Consider the following 26,525-nt stretch of genomic DNA (forward strand, 5'->3'; position numbering starts at 1 on the left):
GATGCAGATTTGACGAAAATTGTCGACGCCACAGGAGAAAGCTCAGCGTGTAGCCTAGTTCATTGTTTAGCTTACGTATAACTAAGGTAGGAAAAATGTAATAAGAAACAACAGCCCTGGCAAGGAAATTAATGTCAAATAGATAAAGAATTGAATTTTGAATAACAAAAAGGATGTTTAGATGCAGTTGACGAAAAGTATAGTTCCTGGAAATACTTTATGTATATTATTGTAAGTAGTAATAAATCTTGCGTAAATCGTCTTTGGTACTTACTGTCTTTCAAAGTCGTATGATCCCGATATAATCCTTGCCTTCCAATTAATTCGGCTGAAATAAATAACCCTCGATTAAACAGCAAGTATATCTTCATTATTTGGTGTTAGTTATTTCATTACTTAATTTTAATAAATGGGTTCTGTTGGGTTCCGTTACAGGACCGAAACCTTTTTTTCTCGCACAATTTAAATTTGGAACAATACGGAACTAGTACTATATTTAAACTGCTCCGAAAGAAAGGTTCCTGGACCCCATATAAATTCAGACGGAAAAAAATGTTCCTGGATCGTATTTAAATTGACCCGGAAATAATATTCATGGACCGAATTGGAATACAGTACTTGACAGATAAAAAGGTTCTTTAAGGTCCAGAGTAGTTGCTGAGTACGATAAGGATGGAGGGTTTTTAGTATTCATAATTCATTTGCATATATTTAGAATTCATTTGCATAATTTAGAATAAATTTGCATATTATTCGAACTAATTTACATTTATGTATTTGCATATTTATAACTTTTATGAATGTTTAATTATTTATTTTATAAAAATATGTAAATAGAAGATAATTAACGATACTCAGTGTTATGCATATGATTTTATGTTAATTTATGCAAGGTATGTAATGTATAAAACGATAACATTTAATGTTAATAATATTGAAAATAAGTTTTTACGGATTATTAAACGCTATTTATGGCAGTAATGGGTAATGGCAAAGGCCCGACTACGATTTAAGATGATCCCGGATACCCAATTAAATTGGAGCGATAATTTTACTTTGAACAAGGAGAACGAAGCGTAAGGGTTTTATCTGTACTAGGAAGAAGGGAATGCTATCATGGACTGGGCCTACATTTTAAAATGGATTCAATCCACTATTTGCCTTTATCACGGGGTATCGAACCTCGGACCCTTTGATTATTTATTTAGTTAGTAACTTTATGTTACTGCGTGCTTTTTAATATAATATTGAGTTTATTTTTATTAACCTTTGACTTTGTCAAATATTTTACAACTTTTTATATATTTTTACTCAAATAACACAATTTAAATGATTCTAGAAAGACTTTTTGATACATTTTAGACACACACACACATATTTTTTCCAAGTTTACAGGATCATTCTCCAAGTTTATGCTTGTTTTTACTCAAATAACGCGATTTAAATGTGTTTCTAATTTCATTTTGTACACACGAAGTGTGTTTTGTCAAATTATACCCTTTTATTTTACAAGTCTATGCTTCATTTTACTCAAATAACACGATTTAACGTTTAAACCGCCGGGCGGGTTTACGGAAGTAACCCCTATTTCGCCGAGGCTTTTCAGCGCGAATATTAAATTTGTACACTTATTTCGGGAAAACGTTATAACATGTAGACTATTGGAGCACTCTGCTTCGGGTAAGTTTTGTTTTCAAGCTAGACATAAGGACATGGAACTGTGTACAATTCAGAATGCCAAAGTGAAAAAGACGGGCTGGGGTGGGCCGTGCCCCCAAATTTCCATTAAAAAATTATAAAATCTGGACTTCGCCCCATCTTTCCCCACTCCTATGGGAAAAGTTTCATAGTACGCACCTTTCGTAATGAAATGAAAGTTATTTCATGTTCCTAGCTGGTACACAAGATGTTATATCAGCCAATATGTTGAAGTCTGCATGCACAGCTTGAGAAACAAGGTTAACAAGGAGTCGAATACGTGACCTGGGCGTGTTGAAAGGGGGAAAAAATGCTCCAACCTTGAGGAAAGCTTTTCTCAGAAAGCCTGTTAGTGTTACCACCACAATGTAAAAGTATCAAGGTTCAAATAGCATGGGAATTTTACCTAATTCGTCTTGTCACATATATATGACAACGGCGACAAGAGCCTTACTTTGCGTGACACATATATGTGACAACGGCGGTTTCGAGGTTAAACTATTTAGGTAAGAGTTTTTATTATATTTTGGACACACAAAGTGTGTTTTTCAAGTTTTACCTGATATTTTACAAGTTTATGCTAATTTTTACTCAAATAACACGATTTAAGCTATTTAGGTAAGAATTTTTAATATAATTAAGCCTTGTTTCCATTTTTAAAATAGTAAGATGCTGACCAAGGCAGTTTATTAATATATAAAACACTTAACATGTAACGTTTCAGCCCTGTATCAGAGTCTTCCTCAGACGAAGAACTAAACTAAAATGCTGAAATATGCGCACAGAAAGACTACATATACATAGCAGGGTAACTAGCCACACAAAAATAAATCAAGTTGACAGTCCTTATCTAGGATGATTTCCCCCAAGGAATTAAACATATCAGCTCTTGACAGTTGACTAATGGGTCTACCACACTGACAGGTGATTGACAGGTCAGGATTAGCAAGAGTCTGGAACTACCTGTTTATCATTCCCCCACCCCTCCTGCCCTTTTGGATATGGATGAATACCTCCTCCCCTGGTCTCCTTCTATTCTCTTTCTTTCTTGTTCATTCTTCTTCTCTTTTCCCTCCTTCCGTTTTCTCATCCATTCAACTTTCTCTAACAAACTCTTCCATTCCTTGTTTATCTTGAGTCCTCCATTCCAATTAATGAATTCCTCTCCTTTCTTCTCTATTTCTTTGGCCTCCTTAAACTTTCTCACTAGTTCTCTCTTCTCTTTTCCTGTTCGCCTATCAGAATCCCATTTTACTTCATGCCCCGTTTCTCTACTGTGTTTGAATATGACATTCCTGTCTCTCTTTAATCTCACATCATCCATGTGTTGCTTTAACCTGTCTTTCAGTCTCTTCTTCGTTTCTTCTATATACACACTTTCGTATCCTCTGCACTTCAAATCGTAGATAACCCTTTCCTCTTCTTCCTCTCTCTTTTCTTCCTTCTTCTTGCTGGTTATACTTAAAACAGTGCGTCCTCCATTCCTGTAAGTTCTTATACCCACTTTCCTCAGCACTTTGCATATCTTCTCTGAGGCCTCTCCCAAACTTATTATACCAAACCATCTCTCTCTTTCTTTTTTCTCCTTCTCCTCCGGTCCTCCGGACAGGAATGCCATGTTCAAAATAAGAAATTGTTACAACAAATTATGGCATCGCACAAATCTACTTTGGAATTTTTATTTTTAACTCAACATTTGTTTTAGGAAACTGCCTATTTCTGCACTTAAAGCCTACGAATCTCTTCATAGGAACAGACGTACCAAGTGGTTGTGTACAAAAAAACGTTACCGGGGACTTAACTTTAGTTGATTTGAATCATGAATGGGAAATTAAAGTTGATAACTTTGCTAGTAAATCAAAGAATTCCCCATTTGATGGACGCAAAGTAAAGTAGGGATTTAAGTGCAAAATCCGGAAACTACTTAGACAGAACTGATGAAGGGACGTCTATACTGTGAGGGGTCTACACCGCCGAACTTCTCTTTTTCCAAATTTGCCTATGGTGGACAACTCCCCACCATTTGCCCTTCCCGATGTCGACTGGGTCTTCGAGCAGTTGCTCAAACTATTTCCTATGAGGTTAGATTGGTGCTAATTTTATTGTCTTTTATTTTTTTAATTGGTGGTTATAATTTACTTTTATTTAATATTTTTCAGGATTATTTATGATTTATTTTTATTGCTTTACCACTGGCTTTAGCCTGATTAAGCTCTTGCTCAGCTGAAACTAACCGAACTCCCTTTGATTTTGATGAGGGGGAGTCTGAACTTGTTTCTGGGTTTAATGTTGAGTATAGTGCTGGGGGGTTGCTTTAATTTTTATGTCTGAATATGCTAGTATTTTATTTATAAGTGTTTTATTTAGAATTTTATTGTTGGGGGATACCATTTTTCTTATTTTTTTTACTTAAGGGTTATTTTTTTAGGATTTATTTATATTTGGATTCGAGGTACACTACCACGATTTCGTTATGATAAGCTTATATATTTAGCTTGAAGGAGTTTTCTTCCGGTTTCTTTAAATTATTATTTTTTTTGTTGGCTTTAGGGGCTTAATTGTATCAATTTATATTTAGTTGCATAATAATTAGAATGTGAAGACTTCTAGAATATTTATATTCTATTTTATGTTTTCAAGACATACACTTAAAGTTTCAGTCAAGAAGTCATTTTTTTTAAAATTTTATCTCATAATAGTAGTGTTGCGGGGGATATAATGATATATATAAAATATATAATTGTTAATACTTGTCCAGTAGTAATGTATGGAGTTTCTACGGGTCGGGCTCCAATTCAAGTTAATAAAATAAAGGTTGCAAATATTAATCAAAATAATACTTGATTTAAAGGGTAAAATTGTAGTCCACGAAAATTTCTTTTATGATGTATTGGTATAATAAATAAGATTATGATAGATAATACTAGTGCTACTACTCCTCCAAGCTTATTTGGAATTGATCGTAGAATGGCGTATGCAAATAGAAAGTATCATTCTGGTTGAATGTGTACGGGAGTTACTAGTGGATTTGCTGGGGTAAAATTTTCCGGATCTCCTAGGGTCGTTGGAAATATTAATGATAGTTGTATTAATCTTAAAATTATAAGTATAAACCCTAATATGTCTTTTATGGAGAAGTATGGATGGAACGGGATTTTATCCATATTGCTATTAATAGATAGTGGATTATTAGATCCGGTTTGATGTAAAAAGAGTAGATGGATTATGGATATTGCTATTAAAATAAATGGTAATAAAAAATGAAGGCGAAGAATCGGGTTAGTGTAGCACTATCTACTGCGAACCCACCCCAAATTCATTGAACTAGTATAGTTCCTAAATATGGAATTGCCGAGAGCAAATTAGTAATTACTGTGGCACCTCAGAATGACATTTGACCCCATGGTAGTACATATCCAACAAATGCTGTTGCTATTGTTGTTAACATAATTATAACTCCAATAGATCATGTGTGAATATACAAATAGGATCCATAATATATTCCTCGTCCAACATGTATATATATACAAATAAAGAATATGGAGACCCCATTAGCATGAATAGTTCGTAGCATTCATCCATAGTTTACATCTCGGCAGATGTGTATTACTCTAGAAAAAGCTAAATCTGTTCTTGAAATATAACGTATTGCTAAAAAAAGACCTGTTAAGATTTGGATTGAAAGACATATTCCTATAAGTGAACCAAAATTTCATCAGTAGGAAATATTTAGTGGAGCTGGCAAGTCTACTAATGCATTATTTGCTAGTTTAAGTAGGGGGTGATAAATTCGTGCTGGTTTTGTCATTTGCAATTATTTAGTTATTTTTAGAGGTCCATGTGAAAGTCTAGTAATTTTTACAATTGCAATTAATGTAATAAATAGGTATACTACTGTTATAGTAGTTATTATTATAATGGATTCATTGTATAGTTTTATTCCTGGTAGGGGGGTGTGCTTCTTCAGGTTGTATATGTATCTATATTTTGTAGTGTTGAGGGGGTTAATAATGGATCTATTATTATTAATATAAATAAACATAATAGTATTAGGGTTACATCTATAATTATTATTTTTGTTCTTATTTTGAATATTTCATTTGGTGTAAGTCTTGTTGTATAAATAAATAGAACCAGTATTCCCCCTAAAAATACTAGGAATAGCACATAGGAAAGTCATGTGGATTTTAGGAATGTTGATATTGTTAGGCATGCGGTAATAGTCTGTATAATTAGTATAATCCCTATAGATAGAGGATGTTTTATTTGTAGTATTATTAGTGCTAATAATAGCATAATAGTAATTAGTATTAATTGTATTTTGATATCAAGGAGTAGTTTAATAAAAATATTGGCTTTGGGAGCTACTGATGATATAACTATATCCTCCTTGATGATTTTAGAATTATTAATTCATTTATGATTTACAAGACCATTGTTTTTATTAAACTATAAAAACTTACGTTAAGAGTATTATTTATATTAATTATTTTATTTATTAGATTTTTATGTTTTATTTCTCAACGTAGGCATTTATTAGTAACTCTATTAAGACTTGAAATTATTGTATTATCCTTATACTTATATATAACTTATTATTTTATTAATAATCAGGAAGAATCTTATTTTTGTCTATTATTTATTTCACTTTGTGTATGTGAGGGGGCCCTTGGCTTATCTGTTATAGTATCAGTTACACGTACTCATTGTAATGATTATTTTAATTCTTTTGTATTATTGAAATGTTAAAGTATATTTTTTATTTTATATTTTTAATCCTTTTGAGATTTAACAGTTCTTTATGAATGGTGGTCCAAATTTCTATTATTTTTGGTTGTTTTTTTGTTTTTATTAATAGTGTGGTTTGGTATAGGGGTATGGGGGGCTGGTTATTTTATTGGTCTAGATGTAATATCTTACTCTTTAATTTTACTTAGTATTTGAATTATTTTTTTAATAATAGTGGCTAGAAATAGTATTATATCTATTTATTTTTACCCTTGTAGATTTATATTTTTGTTAATTATTTTATTATTACTTTTAATATTAACTTTTATAAGAATGTTTTTTTTTTTATTTTATTTGTTTTTTGAAGGATCATTAGTACCTACCTTATTTTTAATTTTAGGGTGGGGGTATCAACCAGAGCGAGTACAAGCAGAGGTATATTTGCTTTTTATACATTACTTGCTTCTTTACCCCTTTTGGTTGGTATTTTTGTATTAAATTATAAGGTGGGGGTCTATATATGCATATATTTAGATATATTAATATTAACATAAATTATTTTACTTGATATATTAGAATGGTGTTTGCTTTTTTTAGTAAAAATACCTATATTTTTGGTTCATTTGTGATTACCTAGGGCTCACGTCGAGGCTCCAGTTAGTGGATCTATAATTTTGGCTGGAATTTTACTAAAGCTTGGTGGGTATGGTATTTTGCGAATTATTTCTTGTAATGAGAGATTAGCTGTTAAATATAATATTTTTTGATTTGGTATTAGAATTGTTGGTATTTGAATGATTAGTCTTGTTTGCATGCGTCAAATTGATTTAAAGGCCTTGGTTGCATATTCATCTGTAGCACACATAGGTCTTGTTTTAATAGGAAATATAACTATAGGGGCGTGGGGGATAAATGGTGGACTTACTTTAATAGTATCACATGGTCTTTGTTCCTCTGGATTATTTTGTCTAGTAAATATTACTTATGAACGATTAGGTAGTCGTAGTATATTAATTAATAGGGGAATAATTAATTATATCCCTAGATTATCTTTATGATGATTTATATTAAGAATTACTAATATGGCCGCCCCACCCTCTATTAATTTGTTGGGTGAGAGTAGTTTATTAAATAGAATTATTGGGTGATCATACTTTAGTTTTGTAGGGGTTGCATTGCTCTCTTTTTTAAGTGCTAATTATACTTTATATTTATATTCCTATACTCAACATGGAATATACTATTCTGGTGTATTTTCTTGTTGAAGAAGTAATATTCGTGAATATTTATTATTATTTTGTCATTTATTTCCATTAAATTTTCTAATTATTTTTTGTTCTCCAATATTTCATTGAATTTAAATTATTTAAGTAGTTTAAGTAGAATAGTAAGTTGTGGACTTAGTGGTAACTAAGAAGTTCTTAAATCAATGGTTTTTAATTTTTTTATTACAAGCATAGTATCAATTATTTTATTAATTAGTAGAATAATTTTATTATTATTAGGGATCATATTTTTAATTAAGGATGTTACAATTTTTATTGAGTGAAATATTGTTAATTTGAATAGATCTAGTATTATTATAACAATATTGTTTGATTGAATATCTTTAATTTTTATAGGATTAGTTATATATATCTCTTCTATGGTTATTAATTATAGAGGTTCTTATATAGAGGGGGATTATAATATAAATAGATTTATTATTTTAGTTTTATTATTTGTTGGATCTATGATGTTTTTAATTGTTTCTCCTAATATTATTAGAATTATTTTAGGATGGGATGGTCTAGGATTAGTTTCTTACTGTCTAGTAATTTATTATCAGAACGTTCGTTCCTATTCTGCTGGAATATTAACTGCTCTGTCCAACCGAATTGGTGATGTATTTATTTTATTATCTATTGCTTGAATATTAAATTATGGTAGCTGGAACTATATTTATTATTTATGATTAGTTTCTGACTTTGATATAATATTAATTACTAGATTTATTATTATTGCTGGGATAACAAAGAGTGCACAAATTCCATTTTCTGCATGGTTACCGGCAGCTATAGCTGCACCAACCCCAGTCTCTGCATTGGTTCATTCTTCTACTTTGGTTACTGCTGGGGTTTATTTATTAATTCGTTTTGGAGATATATTAATATATACTGTTCTTGGTAGGATACTCTTATTATTATCCGGGCTAACTATATTTATAGCTGGGGTTGGTGCTAATTTTGAATATGATTTGAGGAAAATTATTGCTTTATCTACATTAAGACAGCTTGGATTAGTAATGTTAACATTATCTATGGGATTAAAGGAGTTATCATTTTTTCACTTATTGACGCACGCTATATTTAAGTCTTTATTGTTTTTATGTGCTGGTGTGGTTATTCATGTTATAGGAGATGTTCAGGATATTCGCTGTATGGGGGGCTTAATTAATAAAATGCCAATATCTATTTCTTGTATAATAATTTCTAGTCTTGCCCTATGTGGAATACCATTTTTGGCTGGATTTTATTCTAATAATTTAATTTTGGAAATATTAAGTATATCTTCTTTTAATTTAGTAATATTCGTTTTATTATGAATTTCTACGGGTATAACTATAGCTTATAGTTTTCGGTTGATTTATTATTTAGTTGTGTTTCATTTCAATTTTTTTCTGATGATGGAGGCTGAGGTATATTTAAGGGTATATTAGGCTTACTACTCCTATCCATTGTAGGTGGTTCTGGGTTAATGTGATTAGTTTTTCCTTCTGTTTTTGTTATTATTATTCCACTTAACTTGAAGATAGGGGCAATCATTTGTATTTTATTGGGTGGATGAATTGGATATAATATCACGTCTTTCTTGTTCGAAATTTATCCATTTTTTAATAATAAAATAATATAATATTTATTAGGAGGGATATGATTTTTACCCTATCTATCTTCGGGTGGGTTAATTGGTAGTTCATTTACTACTGGAGGTTTATATATTAAGGCTATTGACTACGAATGAAGTGAACTTATAGGTGGACAGGGGGTGTATAAATATATAAGGAGTGGTTCTTTAAATATTCAACTAATACATTCTAACTATTTTAATATTTATTTTATATTTTCATTTTAATAGTAATTTTATTAATAATTTATGTATGTTTGTATAGCTTATAGTAAAGCATAATATTGAAGTTATTAGGAAGAATAGAATAATTCTGTAAACACTTCTTGAACTTATTTAGAGTCCAGCTTTATCATGAAAAGATAATGTAATTTTATACTAAAGAAATAATGTGAAGAGTATTAATGAAATTTCACCACTAAAGATGGAAGTTAGCAGCCCCCACTTAATATTATACCCCTTAACTGAGGAGATAGTCCTAATTTTATTATTAACATTAATATGCCGCCTTCCTTTGGCTGCAGTTAAGTAAGCAAGGGTAATCTATACCAATTTATTCAGGTCGAAGCTGATTGCTTTTGCTTCTTGCTCAATAAAGTAAATTGAATTATTCAATACCTTTTGAATGCAACTCAAATGTTATTATTAACTATTACTCCAGCATGCTCATTCTAGTGATCCTTGGTTTCATTCGTGATATAAACCTAAAAGTAAAATTAATAGAAATAAGAATCTAACACATAATCAATATATTAGTTTTGAATTAGTAATAATAACTGTTATTGGTAGTAGTAATACAATTTCTACATCAAAAATGAGAAAAAATACTGCAATTAGGAAGAATTTTATAGAAAATGGAATTCGTGCTGAGGATTTTGGGTCAAATCCACACTCAAATGGTGATCTTTTTTCTCGGTCTGTAATTGTTTTTTTTTATAGTAGTGTGGATAATATTATTACAATTGAGGTGATCATTATAATTAGTAATGAGGTACTTATAATTATATTAATTATTTACTTTATTTTATTATAATCTTTTTAATTGAAAGTTAAGCGTACTTTAAATATACTAAGTAAATATTATCTACCTCATCAATAAATTGAAATATAAAGGAATAATCATACTACGTCTACGTAGTGGTTACGCTCTCCGTTTGTAACAAAGGGTTCCCAACTATAGGTCCATTCCCAATTAACCCATCTGACTTTAAAAAAATCGTTGACAAGGTTTTGGCCATTCGTCTCTGAAGAGTTTATGGAGATCAGAATTCACATCGCTGAACCCAAAGATAAGCTCTTCCTTGCTGATGGGCTCGTAAACCATGTAAATGTGTTCTTTATCATAATCCATGTGCCTTTGAAAGAGATAAGGAAGGACGAGGTAAAAAATCTCCCTAAATGGAACAAGAGTGTTGTAAATTCTGTAGTCATGCACACAGTATATTAAGTGTAATGTAAATCTTTGTTTCAATGTCGATAGCAATTATTTTACCATTATCATGTGAAAATTGATGAAACGTTTGTGCATAAACTCTTTGTATAATATATATTATACTCATAAAGAATGATGGGGTGGTGTCAACCTCACTTCCACGTCGTACACCCTGGACTGCTTTGGAAGACTAACGAGGCTCTGGCGTCTGGACCTAAGGCCAGTATATTCTTCGTAGGACTCTGTGTGTTGTCCTTGTTTGTGCTGAGTGCCCCTTTACAGCTTCAGCTTTTAATTGAATTCAGAATAATTTACTCTCCGACATTACAGGTACGTGGTTAATTATATCTTAGATAAGGTAAGGACCTCGTATCATGTCACGGATTGAAAATAGCCTAAGTGCTGACGCACCCAAAAATAAATTCAATCAATCAATTATAAAGAATGATGAATGACTTTCGTTTTTTTTTCATATTCTTTACTATACTAGAGTCGTGGTTTCGGGTGCGAACCTTACTCTTTCACCTTGGCTCTTGCGTCACTGAGGGGTGTAAGCGACGTCATTGGTCACTTCAAGGGTGGCTTTTCTTCTCATCACAGCAGCCAATCTGACAAACATGTTTTTTAAATCTTCGCGCGCTCTTACCCTGTTGGAGGTCGGAAATAACGATCGCCTTACTTTAACAGAAACCCAGTTTTTAACATCTTATTTTCTGAAATGTAGATGGCAGAAGCAGGCCGAGGCGAACAAAGTAACACCATGTAAAGCCTCATCACATTGCAAGCACCTATTATTTTCACTAAAGTGATAGTAGACTTGCTGTTTCCGCTCGAAATGCCTAGTATCTTTATCTCTTCTAGCTGAAAGCTTAGTAAAGAATTTCTTCTGTTCCCTGCATACCTTTGCAAATCTTAAAGCTCTTCCTCCTTGCCATTGGACCATCGATGAATTCCATACCCGTCATTAGTGTCTGCTATTCAGTTGAGGGCATTCGCTTTAATACAATATTTTCTGATGTGTAAACAACCCTTTTTAATGAGTTGCTGTTTACAGAACTGTCTCCGCATACAGTTCTGGCTGATTTGAGATATTTTGGACGCTTCATTGTTTTACCAATTGAAAATTTTTTCTTGAATGATTGCATGTGTCCTGCACATCAGATGTTCAGATTAAAGTACAGCTGCAAGCGACAATGTTTACCTGGGTATCCACCAATTAAGTCACGTGGCTTCACGTCAAGCACAAATAGATTCCCTTTGGTTAGAATGTATAAGTATTTGATAAGCGAGGGCAATCCATCTGTTTATGAACGACTCTTTTCGTGCAACGGCTATTAGTATGACGCTCCAAATTATCCTAAATGTTTTCTGTTGTATCTATTCCATGCAGAACTCACCATGCACATTCTGCCTGAATGATTTAATGTATCTCACTCACTCCGTAAATGTGTGGAATGAATGGAACTAATGACATAGAAATTAGTGGAAGAGCATAAGACTATCTTCTATATAGAGAACGAAAAAGGAAATTGAGGAAAAACAAACCAGCGTCCATATTAATGGCCAAAAAAACATTATAAGTTATCCCAGTGTATAATTCAACAAACCATGGTCCCCTATTAGAAAATATAAATAGTAGCATAAGTGGAGAAAAAATGTTACAGAATTCCTGGGGAAACCGTGAAGTAGTTGGTTAGCGCACCAGATTTGTAGTAAAATCACATGTTGGCCATAGGCTCGATGCCCACCACTCACAAGAGAAATTTGTTTACCCTACCTCGAAACGTTATGTTAAAATAAGTATAGTTAAAAGCACTATGCAATGGCTAATGTACAGTTAACATCCCATGCTAATGGATCTGCAGAGGAGAGAAAAATAGCTGATCATTCATTTATGCAGCGGAGTTTTGTGAAAGTCTAAAAAATTCCAATCCTGAGAGATTTCTTATTCTGGCCATTGCTTAATGCTTCAGAATTTTAAGCCAAAATCGTCCTCAGAAGATGGGAACAACATTCCTTTCGGTGAATAAGAAATGGCCAAAATTTCCTTCTGATGTCAGCTCATTGAGAGAGAAATTATTCGACCGAGCATTAGGAGAATATTTGAACACACCAGGTGCTAAGGTGCTGCGTGCTACTACAATATCGTGAGGTGAAGATGAACAAGGCATTTCCAAGGTGAACTTCATTCTGACACCAAATACTATGTTAGTGAACACAATTACAAATGTTAGGCTTGTAGGACCACCCACCACAACATATTTTGGCCCTTCACGGTATGTGAAATTTTGGTTGCTATAAGAACATCACTCACATGTAGACACTCAAAGTAAAGCACAAAGACGAAGAAGAACCAGGACATATTTCCAAAGGATGGAAAATCTAAAAAAAAGTGATGTGTTGAAGGAATATTTTGTTAATTATTGCATAATTGGCTATAATTGTGTGCTTTTTATGTTTCAAATAAGTGGATGAATTATTAAAAGAAACTTGGGCTGTTAAAAATTAGATTTTCGTAGAGAAACGTAGAGAAACGTCTGCTAAAATCAAATATATAAATGAAAAGAAATCATCCCTGTATGCAGTATTATATTTACAACAATATTATATTTACAGTACCACCAATTATAACCTGTCCCAGCTATCATTAGAGCAAAGCTGCGAATAGCGTTGGAGAAGGGGAGGAATTCGAGTGTGCTGGTGGAGCTTTTTCGTCACGACTTGAGCAGAGACTTGTTTTCGTTCGTCTGCTCCAGATATAGCTGGGACAGGGTATAGTGTAATATTGTAGATTGTCTTCTACTCTTCACACAAATGAGATGTAAGAAATTTGGAATTTTGTTTTACATACAATAGATCTCAAAGGACGAACATGAATTTGAGAATATTTCAACATTCACAGAATTATTCATTTCTCAAGCATGGGTCAGATATTTTACACATATTCATCTAAACATATTCGAGTGTATAAAAATATAAAATGTATGTATAAATTATTGTGGTTTTCGTCAACTCTCTTACATCAAGAGTTTACAAAAGTCAAGTTACATTATCTTCCGCTAACATGTTACCATACTACATCTACTCATTGGCAATAGGTACATTTCATCAAGCAACACCAAAAGTAAACACGTCACAAGAAAATACAAAATAGTTCTCAGTTCTACCGTTATGTTGATATAAGTAATAAAAAATAATTTGAAACACAAGTATAAGATATATATATATCACGTTATTTTAGAATATATTTCAGCCTCACACGAGAAAATTTTTTCAGCTGTCTTATGAGTATACTGAGAATTTATATACACTAAAAACTAGCAAGATGTACACTTACATACAAGCCTTATATACTAAAGTATCCAAAATTCGAATTGAAATGAAATGTAATGACACAAACAATTTTACTGCTATCTTACAGAACACAATGAAAAAGTAAAACTAGTACACAAGTTATCAATTCTTACTAACAAAACTTCATCAAGCAGTAGTACAATATACCCGGTTCTAAATAATCTTTTGAGGCTCGAATCATCATTTGAGGCTCAGTGTTGCCAACTCACCCCACGAAAATTTCACCAACTGATATTTTGAAGCCTTTCACGGTGTATGTTAACCTCACAAGCAGTGTTGCCAACTCGGGCGAGGCGTAGCCTTTCACGGTGTATGTTAACCTCACCAGCAGTGTTTCCAACTCGGCGTAGCCTTTCACGGTGTATAATTTTTTAGCTTTTTTTTTGTGTGTGAGTGTACATGTGTTCGGGCGAGGCGTAGCCTTTTACGGTGTATGTTAACCCCACTAGCCTCAGCGTACATGAGAGTTCTGAATCTTTTTTTTGAGGCTCGAATCATCATGTGGGGCTCGTCGTAGCCTTTTATGATGTATATTTTGAGGGCACAGAGTTGGCAACACTGTGGCCTATTACTGTAGCTTTTTATGAGGGGCCTATGTGCGCCCAGTGTTGCAAACTCTGTGGGCCTTTGTTGTAGTTTTTTATGATGTATATTTTGAGGGCACAGAGTTGGCAACACTGTGGGCCCCTTACTGTAGCCTTTTATGAGGGGGGCCTATTGCCCCCTGTTTACATCTGGCAACACTGCCGTAGATCCTTTGACAGTGTTGTTAACCTACTGGGTTTTTCACTGTAAACTTTCATCAAAGGGCCTAAGGGGTCCATGTACTTTTTATGTCTGGCAACACTGTTGGGGGCCTAGTGTTGGCGACCTGTGGGCCCTTACTGTAGCCTTTTATGAGGGGGACCTATTGTCCCTTTTTTACATTTGGCAACTCTATTGGATGTTCCTCCTTTGAGGCTTGGGTTTTGCCAACCCATCCGAAGAAAATTCCACTATATGATTTTTCACTGGCTAAGCTAACCTACAAATAGGAATTGGCAACACTGACAAGGCTCGAATCATCATTTGAGGCTCGAATTATCATTTGAGGCTCGAATCATCATTTGAGGCTCGAATCATCATTTGAGGCTCGAAATCATCATTTGATGCTCGTCGGTGTTGCCAACCCACTCTACAAAAATTCCACTATATGATATTTTGAAGTATTTCACGGTGTATGTTAACCTCACAAGCAGTGTTGCCAACTCGGGGCGAGGCGTAGTTTTTTATGGTGTATGTTAACCCCACCAGCAGTGTTTCCAACTCGTCGTAGCCTTTCACGGTGTATAATTTTTAGCTTTTTTTTTTTGTGTGTGTGTGTGTGTGTGTGTGTGTGTGTGTGTGTGTGTGTGTGTGTGTGTGTGTGTGTGTGTGTACATGTGCCCGGGCGAGGCGTAGCCTTTCACGGTGTATGTTAACCTCACTAGCAGTGTTTCCTACTAGCAGTGTTTCCAACTCGTCGTAGCCTTTCACGGTATATAATTTTTTTTAGTTTTTTGTGTGTGTGTGAGTGTACGTGTGCCCGAACAAAACGTAGCCTTTCACGATGTGCCTTTGATAATGTATGTTAACCTCACTGGCAGTGTTGCCAACCCACTCTACAAAAATTCTACTATATGATATTTTGAAGCCTTTCACTGGCTAAGCTAACCTACAAATAGGAATTGGCAACACAGACTAGTACCAAGAAATTTGCTTCACAACCCCCTTTTTCTTTTTTTTAATTTTGCCATATGATATTTCACAGGCGAGGCTAATCTACAAATAGAAGTTGACAGCGATCTATGCTGTAATATTTTGTACTCTTCTAAGATGATAGGTATGCAGTAAGGTGGAGAGTTGGTGAGTACGCTAACTGGCAATAGTGGTGGTGCAGTGTTGATGCTCTTGTTACCCCCCCCCCACCGAGAACAAACATGAGGTCCACCCCATCCGGGTGAGCAACGTGAGCAACAACAACGAGGCACGAGAAATCAACCTCCTGCTCATCAAGGACGAAACCCATCACCATTACACCCTTATCCGTTCCCTCTCTCGGCTTGTTTCGAGCCAACGGAGCAGTGATAGTCACCATGTCGAGGTGTGTCGCAGGTGCCTGTCCACTTTCGACAACCAAAAACAATATAAATTCAAACACTCTCGAGGACCCAACATTGCTGCTGAGAAGCTAGCTCGCCACATGCTCTACTGTGGTACCAACAAGCCTGCACAAACTATCCTGCCCGAACCTGGTGCAGTAGAGTGTTTTCGCAAGCACAGTGCTATGGTGAAGCATCCTGCCTATATTGTAGCAGACTTCGAGGCCTTTCTTCAACCTCTGTCTAACTGCCATCCCAACCCCGAAACATCCTCTACTATTCCTTTCCAAATCCACGAGGCCTCGAGTTACTCCTATGTTGTGGTGTGGCGAGAGCAACATATTGCCTCCGAGCCCTATGTGTATCGCGGTCCCGACCCGGTCAAACACTTCCTAAAGAGAATGCAACAGGAAGGCATCAAGATAGGGGAGGTGCTGTTGGCCCCCAAGCCCATGCTGCCTCTGTCTCCGGAAGACAAGCATCAGCACGAAATGGCTCTAAATTGTCCTGTTTGCAACTCAGTCTTCAATGACGATAACAAAAAGGTCCACCACCATGACCATTATGGGACCGGAAGCTACATTGGCCCGTGGTGCAACAGGTGTAACTTGAGAGCCAGGGACCCGCGCTTCATACCGGTCTTTTTTCACAATGGCTCGGGATATGATTTCCATCACTTGGTCACACATCTAGGGTACGACAATGCAAGAATCAATGTCCTGGCACAAAACGAGGAGCGTTATATTAGCGTCAGCAAGTGGGTGCCGATCCCCGACTCAAAAAGCAGGAGCATCGAGCTTCGGTTCCTCGACTCTCTGAGGTTCCTCCAGGCAAGCCTGGATGCTCTTGCTGGGAAGCTCAGAGACGACCAACTAGTCATTACCACATCAAGTTTCCCGAACTTAGATGTCGTACTCATCAGACGTAAAGGGGTCTACCCCTACGAATACGTCACCGACCCTTCCAAGTTCGAAGAAGAGTTGCTGCCTCCCCAGGATAAGTTCTACAGCCAGCTGAGAGGTTCAGGTATTACCGACGAGGAGTACAAGCATGCTCAGTCTATGTGGGTCAAGTTGGGTTGCCGAACTTTTGGTGATTACCACGATGCATACCTGAAGCTTGATGTGACGCTTCTTGCCGATGTGTTCCAGGCGTTTCGGGCGACTGCGATAAACATTTACAACCTGGACCCTGTATATTTTTACAGCCTTCCTGGACTGGCATGGTCGGCCATGCTCCTGCTGACTAAAATTAAACTTTCACTTATCTCCGATATTGATATCATGCTTTTCATCGAGAGAGCTATCCGGGGCGGCATGGTCCAAGTGTCGCAACGCTTCGCACACGCTAACAATCACCACATGGCCACTGGTTACGACCCCTCCCAACCATCAAGCTACATCATGTACACTGATGTGAATAATCTTTACGGGCACTCCATGATGCAGCCACTCCAACAGGACAGTTTGAGTGGGTTGATCCTTTATACCACGACATCGAAAAAGAGTGCGACGAGTTTGGGTTTTTTGCCGAGGTGGACCTTGACTTCCCCGAGAAGCTGCAGGATACATTCTGTGACCTTTCGCCTGCTCCGGAATTCAAGTGTCCACCTGCCTCGGATCAACCGAAGCTCGTCATGGACTTGGAGCCCAAAAAGCGTTATGTGCTACACTACCGGAACCTCCAGTGGTTAATGCAGCAAGGGGTCTCGGTCAAAGCAGTTTACCGCGTGCTCTTGTTCAGGCAGTCTCCATGGTTGAAGCCGTACATCGAACTGAACACCAAACATCGCACTGCTGCCACTTCGGAACTTGATCGCGATTTTTTCAAATTAATGAACAATGCGGTATTTGGGAAGACCATGGAGAATGTGCGAAATCGCGTTGATGTGAGGTTGGTGACGGAGAAAACACAGTGTCGTCGACTTGTTGCAAGCCCGCTGTTCAGGTCTCGAACAATTTACAACGAACAGATGTCTCTGATTCAAATGAACCGGGGCGAGGTGCTACTCAACAAGCCCATCTATGTGGGAGCTGCAGTTTTGGATCTGAGCAAGTTGTGCATGTTCGAGACATATTACGACATACTACGTGCACACTACAACCACAATATCTCGCTCCTCTACACAGACACAGACAGCTTGGTGTACCATGTTCGCACGGCCGATGCGTATGGTGATATAGCCAAAGTTCCAGCTCTTGTCAAGCTCTTCGACACATCGGGCTATCCCCAGCTAAACCGGTATGGAATTCTGCCCCGGAACAAAAAAGTGCCCGGCAAACTCAAGGACGAGAAAGACGGGGATGTGATTGTGGAGTTTGCTGGACTTCGTGCCAAAGCCTATGCGATCCGGGCTGAGGGTTCTGTAACAAAAAAGGCAAAGGGTGTAAGCAGGCAAGTGGTTCGGGAGCACCTCAAGTTTGAGGATTACCTCGAGTGCCTCAGAACAAAATCGCCCATTCTACAAAAAGAGCATCGTATCCAAAGCGTCGATCATGTGCTTACAACTAATATTGTCAGGAAAGTTGCTCTGGATGCACACGACGACAAGAGGTGTATTCTTGAATGTGGGGTCCATACACTTCCGTGGGGCCACTATCGCCTCCAAACTAGTAAGGCCTGCCCAGAGTGTAACAAAAAGTAATAGGCAATGCGAAAAGAAAAAAAAAACAATTTTAATTTACTTCCACTTCCTCGATTACATGCATGCATGGCACAGCAAAATTAAACTTCTGGAAACTGCTAATTGCAATTTGTACTTATATATATAAAATTCCACATTTCTTATTGTGTGCTATTTTTTTTTATTTATTTAAAACTGTTCAGTCACTCTTTCATTCTTGACGTCATACACAAATGTTTTCTCTGCAATAAGAATAACACTGCACAGAGTATCTGCAGGCAAGGCATCGTGGAACTCGCATACAATCTTGATGTTGGTACGATCGTTAACAACCACCTGTTTTCTTTTAGATGTGTTGATGACAAACATGGGTCTGCGAGCTATGAACTCGTCGGTGTTGTAGTACACGTCCACATTGCCGGAGGTCACTCTCTTGTAAGCTGTGTACGCCTCGTAAAGTTTCAGGTAATCGTTGTTCGTAATGTTTAAGTTATAATTCTCGCGTGGAAAAACTTCATTCCTTCCATTTTTGAGGTAAACATTCTTAATTTTGCAATTATCAAACTGGCTAGAATCTTTCTCTTGGTTATTATCTTTCCCCGTCTGGAAGAGCACGACCGCAAACTCAGGCATATCGTACCGGATGCTGTTGAACTGCGTAGTAACATCAAATTCAAAATGGCTGCCGGAAGCAGGTTTCTGCACACACTGGTAACCGTAAAATTGGATGGGTACTTGGGGGTTCTTCAAAATGTCGGCTTTGTACTTGAGACCGTAGTTAGATTCGTATTCCACCACAGGCATGCGCAGCTCCATGAACTGGATGACGCACTTGGCTGCGTCGGGTAGTGTGTTGGCAAGTGCTGCACCGTCTGTACCCAAGGTGCTGTAACGCATCAGCACATCGTTGTCGTTGGCGCTTCTGCGAAAAGTGACGCGCAAGCCACCTTTCCACATAATCTCCGTATAGTCGGAGAAGAAGCCTGGAAGCAAGCGCATGGGAAACAGTATTGTATGGCTTCGAGTTTTGATTTTTGTATCTGCTTCGAATCCCCCTGCCTGGTAGTATGCTGCATCGGTCTTGGAGAGTTTCAGTGTTCCCACAGCTGTAGAAGTAATCCCAGGGTAGTCAACCCTATCGATGACGGTACCATGCTTTCTAACTTCCACTTGCGAGAACAGATGCGGCACAAAATTGTCCACAAGTCTTAAATTTGCATTGGCGTGGAATGCTTCGCCGTTGTCTCTCTTCACCACATCAAACTTGATATACAAATCAGCTCTGTGAGGGTGAATGAACCCATCCCCAACGTCCACATCGTATTCGATCTCCCTGTTCGGCTCGTTCAAATTGGCGAACGTGCGGCGATTGGGTGGGAAAGATTGCAACTCGTAACTTTCGATTTGCTCCATGATTGTTATTTATTATACGTTAATCTCCACGACGGCGGTGGTAGTAGCTCCGGCAAAATTCACCACCTCATTTTTTTCGTTTGTCACTGCCAATTCTATGTTGTCTATGCGATTACGAGATATAGGGAAGTATATCGGTGGTGAGGGTGTGTATATAATCGGTTCCATGAATTCAGAGTTTGGTTTGAACGTAGCGATGATACCTGTTTGCTTGTGGCTGCCTGGGATACCATCCGAGGATTTGGTGATCATGCCTTCTGCCACATTGCAATGTATGTTCAGAGTCTCGATGGCTAGAAATTTAGGAATGTTGGCACCGATGTGCTTGATGCCAGGTTCGAGCTTTGTGTTGTTCTCGAATCCCAGAAGCTCTCCAACAGTGCCTAGGTCTACTGTTTCCGTAGCAGACACAATTTCAACTCTGTGAGTTACAGAATTTTGAGATAGCAGTATATTTCTTGGCAATTGGGCTTGCAAGGTAGACAGATTGTACTGTCCTGGCGTGATAACTATTTTTTCATTTCCAACAGTAATTTTGTTATTGTGCTCCGTGACATTGGGTATTAGGTACATGCTGTAGAATGCACGAAGAGCAATAGATTTAGGATAGATGATGTCGTCATGCAACGCGAGTTTCAAGACCGAAGTCTCGCTGGTGAGATGGAACACTCCCATGGTGTTTTAGGTACCACAATGCTTTCTGAAAATGTTCCACCGACGGGTTATTTATTATAGACATGTATGCGAGAACGGAAAGGCATAGGTGGCCGCAGTTAACATCGGTGAAACCCTGGATGCGTTTGTCATTGTAGTAGAGGTTGGCAACACTGAGATACTTCACCAACCTGGCAGGCGGTGTGCCACCGAACGAATCGAAAACAAATGTATTGTTATCGTCAATTTTGAGGTAGCATATCCAATGTGTACCAGGATTTTTGTAACTGTCCAGGTTGACCACGCCATACTCCTTTTTCTTCACAGCAGAGGGTAGAGAATCGGACATGAAAACACCCCTGAAGTTCCTTATTCCCAACGGTTCGATCAGAGATTCAATATCGAAGTTGGACAGGGCTTTTTCTTTTTTTTATATTTCTTCAAAGCATCGAGGTTGCTTTTTTGCTTTTTGGTCACACCTTTCCCCTTCTTCTCCATAGCCAGGTTGTGACGTTTCTGTTCTTCCAGCTCGGTCTTGTTCTTCTTTGCATCGATGACGGTTTTGGCGATAGCGGCACTGCCTCCTGCCAAGCTGCCCACTGCACCCAAAGCTGCCAAGATGGCCGGAATGCTGAATATGAAACCTCCAATCTTCTGCTGCTTCCGCGAATGCTGCAACTTTTTCAATTGTGGAGTGCTGAGCAGCAATTTCATTCCGTGTCCTTTAGACAAGCATGAACGTTTCTTCTCGCGTTGTTTCTTGGTGAGTAACCCATCGAGGGCACCCAGCGTTTTCAGATTCGAATATGGTATCTGGTACACGATGCCCTTGGGCTTCATGATGTAATTTTTTTTTACGGTATGTTATTTTATATATGTTCAGAGATTTTTTGTTTTCCCTCCCGTGTAATTTTTTTTACGGTATGTTATTTATATATACTTTGCAGCTATTAAACAAATTCGATTATGTGCTTTGTTTTCTTACCAAGAAGTTCTTTTGTCCCCTTGTACACGATTCGAGTTTTACTCTCGATTAAAATAGATAGCTTCTCGTCGGATAACATGCTAGCGTATCGATCTGGTAAAAATAGACTGTATTGTCCGTTGAGCAACAGACGTACTTTGGGACCATACTGGGTTGCAACAATTGAACCGGAAGTTATTGCGTAAGGTTTGTCCACTTCCAATTCCTGAATTTTTATATACTCGACTGACAAATTTAGCATTTGTTTTAATGCCTGGACGTCACTAATTTTTTCACTCATATCGAAGAAATATTTTTTTTCGTCTCGTAGATTTTTTACAGTGTGTTATTTATAGAAAAAAGTTTCGGCATTGCCTAATGCGATGAGGTGATCGATGATCCTACTGGTTTCTGCATTTGAAGCGTACCAGTCGTCTGTATATCGTCTCCTCCCCTGTCTCCACTCGTGAAGTTCGTCCATCTTATCAGCCAATTTTTCATCAGCAGCCCGGAAAAAAAAGCATAGGGAGAAGAAGAAGATTTCACACCGCTTATTTTTCTCAGATGATCCAGAAGTAGCATTTCACAGGGCAAGCGAAATTGTGGTGTTATTTTAACTAAATCAATAAGCTTTTTAACATCCTCGTGACTATCGTCGAAGGTAAATGTAAATATTTTGCATAACACTTCAGTTGGTAAGTCTGTTATATGCGTAGACATTTTTTTTTTGCTAAATTTTTCTCTCTGTAATCCGTGTGTTATTTAATTACAGCCCCCACCCCAATTTTCGTTTTGTGTTCATGGCAATAGTCGTACCCAATGCTGCAACCCGTTCACCCAGCGAGGCGTCTCTGCTAACAAGTCTCCCGAACGCGGCATGCTCCAACATTCTGTCTGCATCGTGACGCGCGTCGAGATCAGTGTGAGTATTGTAAGCAATGTCGTGATCCTTGCATGCTGCGTCCAATGGGTTCACTCCCTTGTCTCCTCTCTCCAGTCGTCGTTCGAGTTTGGTACCCGGTCCGCAGTACTGGTAACCTGGCAGGTGCATCTCGAAGGGTAGCTTGTTGATGATGTCGTTCACGAGACCTCGACCCTCGGCCACATTCCAGAATTTGGGAGGCAGGGTGTTGATGATTTTGATAAGGTAACCTATACCTTTGTTGTCGTTGACAATGAAGTTGCTAAGCTTTGTGCTAATCATGTCCATGATGCCCACCTTCTCGTTGTGAAAGTTGCGATTACCTGCATTCTCTTCACCTGCGATAACCAGCAATCGATCTACAAGCTTTCTTACGTCGTCTACCCAAACAAACTCTTTAGGTAGGGTATTGTAGAGTTTGACACCGCTGCCAGTTTTAATTTGGTTCCATATTGGCTTGATGAGGTTCCTGTATTTTTCTCCACTGCTTGATTTTACGCGATTCTGTGTTGCATCGTTGTTTTGGTACAGGGCATCCGTCATGATTAATATTTCTGTGTAACTTTGGTAATCCTCGTCTGTATAATCTTTAGGTTGCTTTTTGGTGATAAGTTCCCACAGGCCCACAGTGCCAGGATACCTAGTCCAGCTGTTCTTCTCGCCCAAATTAATTTTCACGTCGTCACCTTCGAACGTGACTTTCGATTTCCCAATTTCCAAACCACACCCTCGTTAGGTTCCACAGAGGGGTACAATCCAAACACCTCGTCCTTTTCAAATTTCCCGGTGCTCAGGTAATCTCTCGCCAACAGACCTAATTCAACTACCTTGTCCGAAGAGGTACTGCCTAGAACCTGACGTCTCAGAGGTGCAGCTCCAAGTTCGAACGGGGTAGTGTGAATACTGGATATCGGTGTAGGCACAGCATAATTTCGAGCAGCAAGTGGCACGAGCTCGTTGATTAAATCTTTGTTTTGCTCGGTAACATCTTTGATGTCTTTACCTAGTCCACTTATAGCATCGATGATAGGTTGGTCCTGTCGCTTTTTCTCTTCGTAAATTCCGCGATTCTCTGATTTCCAACCCCTGAAGCGTTTGGCCAGGTAGTCGCGCAGCTTCAGGTTGTCGTCTGCGAGTTTGCGTTTCATCATTTGTTATTTATAATACGTTAAGACGTTTCTTGTAACGTCGCAACGTTTAGAAAGTCGTTGATTTTGTTTCTGTACTTTCCGTCATTAGGTTTCCTCGTCATGTCTATCGTGGCAAATCCGAAATCATCTTGGTTCCAGCATGAAGAGCAAAATTTAGAAAACTGATTGAAGTTCATGTCCCCGCCTACATAATCATCGTAGGCGTGTTTTAAATTGGTGTGGTCTTGACGAAACAAGCAAATAAAATTAGCATTGTCTCGGAGAAGCTGCTTGGGAATTTTGGAGAAGGTCTGAGCAAGGTAGAAGCAGTCTATGCCTCTGTGCCGCCCCTGAGTAAAAAAATTGCGAATCTCGTTCTGGTTCTCCAAAATCACATCGTCGAAGACCACCACCGAATTTTCATGGCAGCAGTCTAGTGGCATTACTTCGGAGGCAAAGGTAGCTATGCTCAGCCCTTCGTACAGTTTTGTCAGCTGTTGATATTTTGCTTGCTCCAAACTTTTGGAAAAAACATACAAGTGCCTGTTCTTCCAATCTAACCAGTCGGGAGCAAGAAGAAAATTATCAATAAGTAAAGTTGTTTTCCCACACCCTGAAGGTCCGACAATAAGGCAGCGAATGTTGTCCGGCAACAATTCGCCGTTTTTCCTAGCATGACACTCCGAGGGAAAATCTGGCAGTCGTCTCACCAAATCCCAAGCACCTGTTACACAATCACTTCGTTTGCGTCGATCCAACTTTTTTCCTCGAGTCCCAACCATTTCACCAACAGTTTGTCACCTTTTCTACGTAATACTTTTTCGATAAGATACGTATTGGGGTATTTTGTTTTGGAGAGTTCCTCCTCGTAGAATCGCCCTTTCAAAATTTCGTCGCGATTATCTTTTATTATATACGTGTGACGGTTACCGGGTAACAATCGAGCAACGGTGAAAAGTTCTGTACTCCAGTTTTTGGTAAAGCCTTTTTCAAACATGCGCTTAAATTTACTAATTCTTACTTGGTCTCCAATTTTGAATTTCGGTTTTTTTTGTTAGTGGGCCGGTACTTGGGGCAATAAACAGTAGAGATCAGTCGTGCCTCATCAGACTTGCTGACATCGGCAGGCTTCATGCGTATCGTGCTATGCAAACTGTGATTATAGTCGTTTACGAGTTCCGGAAGTACATTGACCCACTTGTGGTTACCTTGAAGCGTAAATCGTTTCCACATGCGTGTTTTGAGAGTACGGTTAAATCGTTCTACTACGCTGGCTTTGATGTGACTGAAAGTCGAGTAATGTTGAATATTTTGCTTCTGAACAAACTGTTGAAATATCGAGTTGTAAAATTCTTTTCCGTTATCCGTTTGAAGAAATCGAGGTCGCCTGCCACTTTCATTGAAAATAGTTTTGAATGCTTCCATTACGCACACACCTGTTTTAGCCTTGAGGGGCAAAGCCCACGCAAATTTTGAAAATGTATCTATAACAGTAAGAAGATACTTGTATCCTTTATTGATTTGATGTAAATTTTTTAGGTTACCGCTACTCATTTCCACAAGGTCAGCCTGCCAAAGGTCATCCACGCCTTTGGTCACCACCGCCAGTCGTTTGTAGTTTCGTCGTGCAGGTTTATGAAGCTCGTTCACGATACCCTGCCTAGACATGGCGCGAAAATAAGAATATAGCCTGGATGGGATTTCTGGCTGCAGACAATGCTGGGTTTTCTATATACAGCTTGTCACCTATTTCTATGTCGACAATTTGAGTGGCATCTTCGGCATAGGCAGTCTCGCGACTTTCGGGGTGTGTGAAATCGACCAGCTCAACTCCTCTTATTTTAGGCTCATCACCAATGTTCGTTACGGTCATGGTTGGGTAGTGGGTTGCGTGAGGCAAAGACCAGTAGGAAACCTTGACGAACTGAAGTGTGCCAGCGAGGAAAAATTGATGATAGGCTTTTGCAGGAGTCAACATGTAGAGTTTGTAACCTGGATTGAAAGGGGAGGAGAACTCTCTGTTTGGTATGCTGTACAGTTCGATGACAATCGTAGACTTGAGATTGTCGATGCTGGCATTTAGAGTGTTTACGTTGGTTCGAACCTCAGTCTCCACATCCTCCAATCTGCCATTCACCGATTCCAGGTGTTCCTCGATAGCATGAACAACAGTGTCGTAGTCAGGCTTGATCTTCACATCGACAATAAGGCTCTTGAATTTTTCATTTAAGTCATGTAGTTGGGTGCTGAAATTGGCTATAGTCGATTCCTGACTCGCCTCGATACTCCCAATTTGCTCTTTCACGCTGGCAATAATCTGCTGCAGGCTTTCTACAAGCGTCAACTTGGAGCTCTGTATTACAAGGTCGTGGACCTGGGTTCTAATTTCCGCAAACAATTCATGCAGCTCGGTGATGTTCTGGTTGGTAGGTAAAGTCGCGACAGACCCCCGTATCGATTCAATTTCGGTTTGAATGTTTTTGATGTCGTCGGATTTGAGTATTCGGTTGAGAGTTCTCTTCACGCTTTTCAGTTCCTGAGAGGTAGGCAGGGTGGCCACCGTGTTTTGGAGCGATTCCAAAGCTTTTTTCACCGCGTCCAACT

The 26,525-nt window shown here is 38.1% G+C and overlaps 1 protein-coding gene and 2 pseudogenes across 3 annotated transcripts in view; 1 reads left to right on the forward strand and 2 right to left on the reverse strand.

Annotated features, from left to right (window-relative positions):
- Positions 1-26,525, reverse strand: part of LOC145989776 (uncharacterized) — a 96,054-nt gene that overhangs the window by 34,991 nt on the left and 34,538 nt on the right. The window contains exons 4-5 of one of the 3 annotated variants that reach the window (XM_083125103.1): positions 9,928-10,013; positions 275-328 (exon numbers count right to left, since the gene is read on the reverse strand). The exons of 1 other annotated variant lie outside the window; for it this stretch is intronic. The gene's annotated coding sequence lies outside the window, so the exon portion shown is untranslated. The remainder of the gene's footprint in view (positions 1-274; positions 329-9,927; positions 10,014-26,525) is intronic. One more of the 3 variants, XM_083125104.1, reaches the window with a different exon arrangement.
- On the reverse strand, positions 4,359-5,506 carry LOC145990386 (cytochrome b pseudogene; annotated as a pseudogene).
- On the forward strand, positions 7,856-9,252 carry LOC145990387 (NADH-ubiquinone oxidoreductase chain 5 pseudogene; annotated as a pseudogene).

Source organism: Lepisma saccharinum, chromosome 7 (genome assembly GCF_977018435.1).
Source record: "Lepisma saccharinum chromosome 7, izLepSacc3.1, whole genome shotgun sequence".
In the NCBI taxonomy this organism is placed as follows: domain Eukaryota; kingdom Metazoa; phylum Arthropoda; class Insecta; order Zygentoma; family Lepismatidae; genus Lepisma; species Lepisma saccharinum.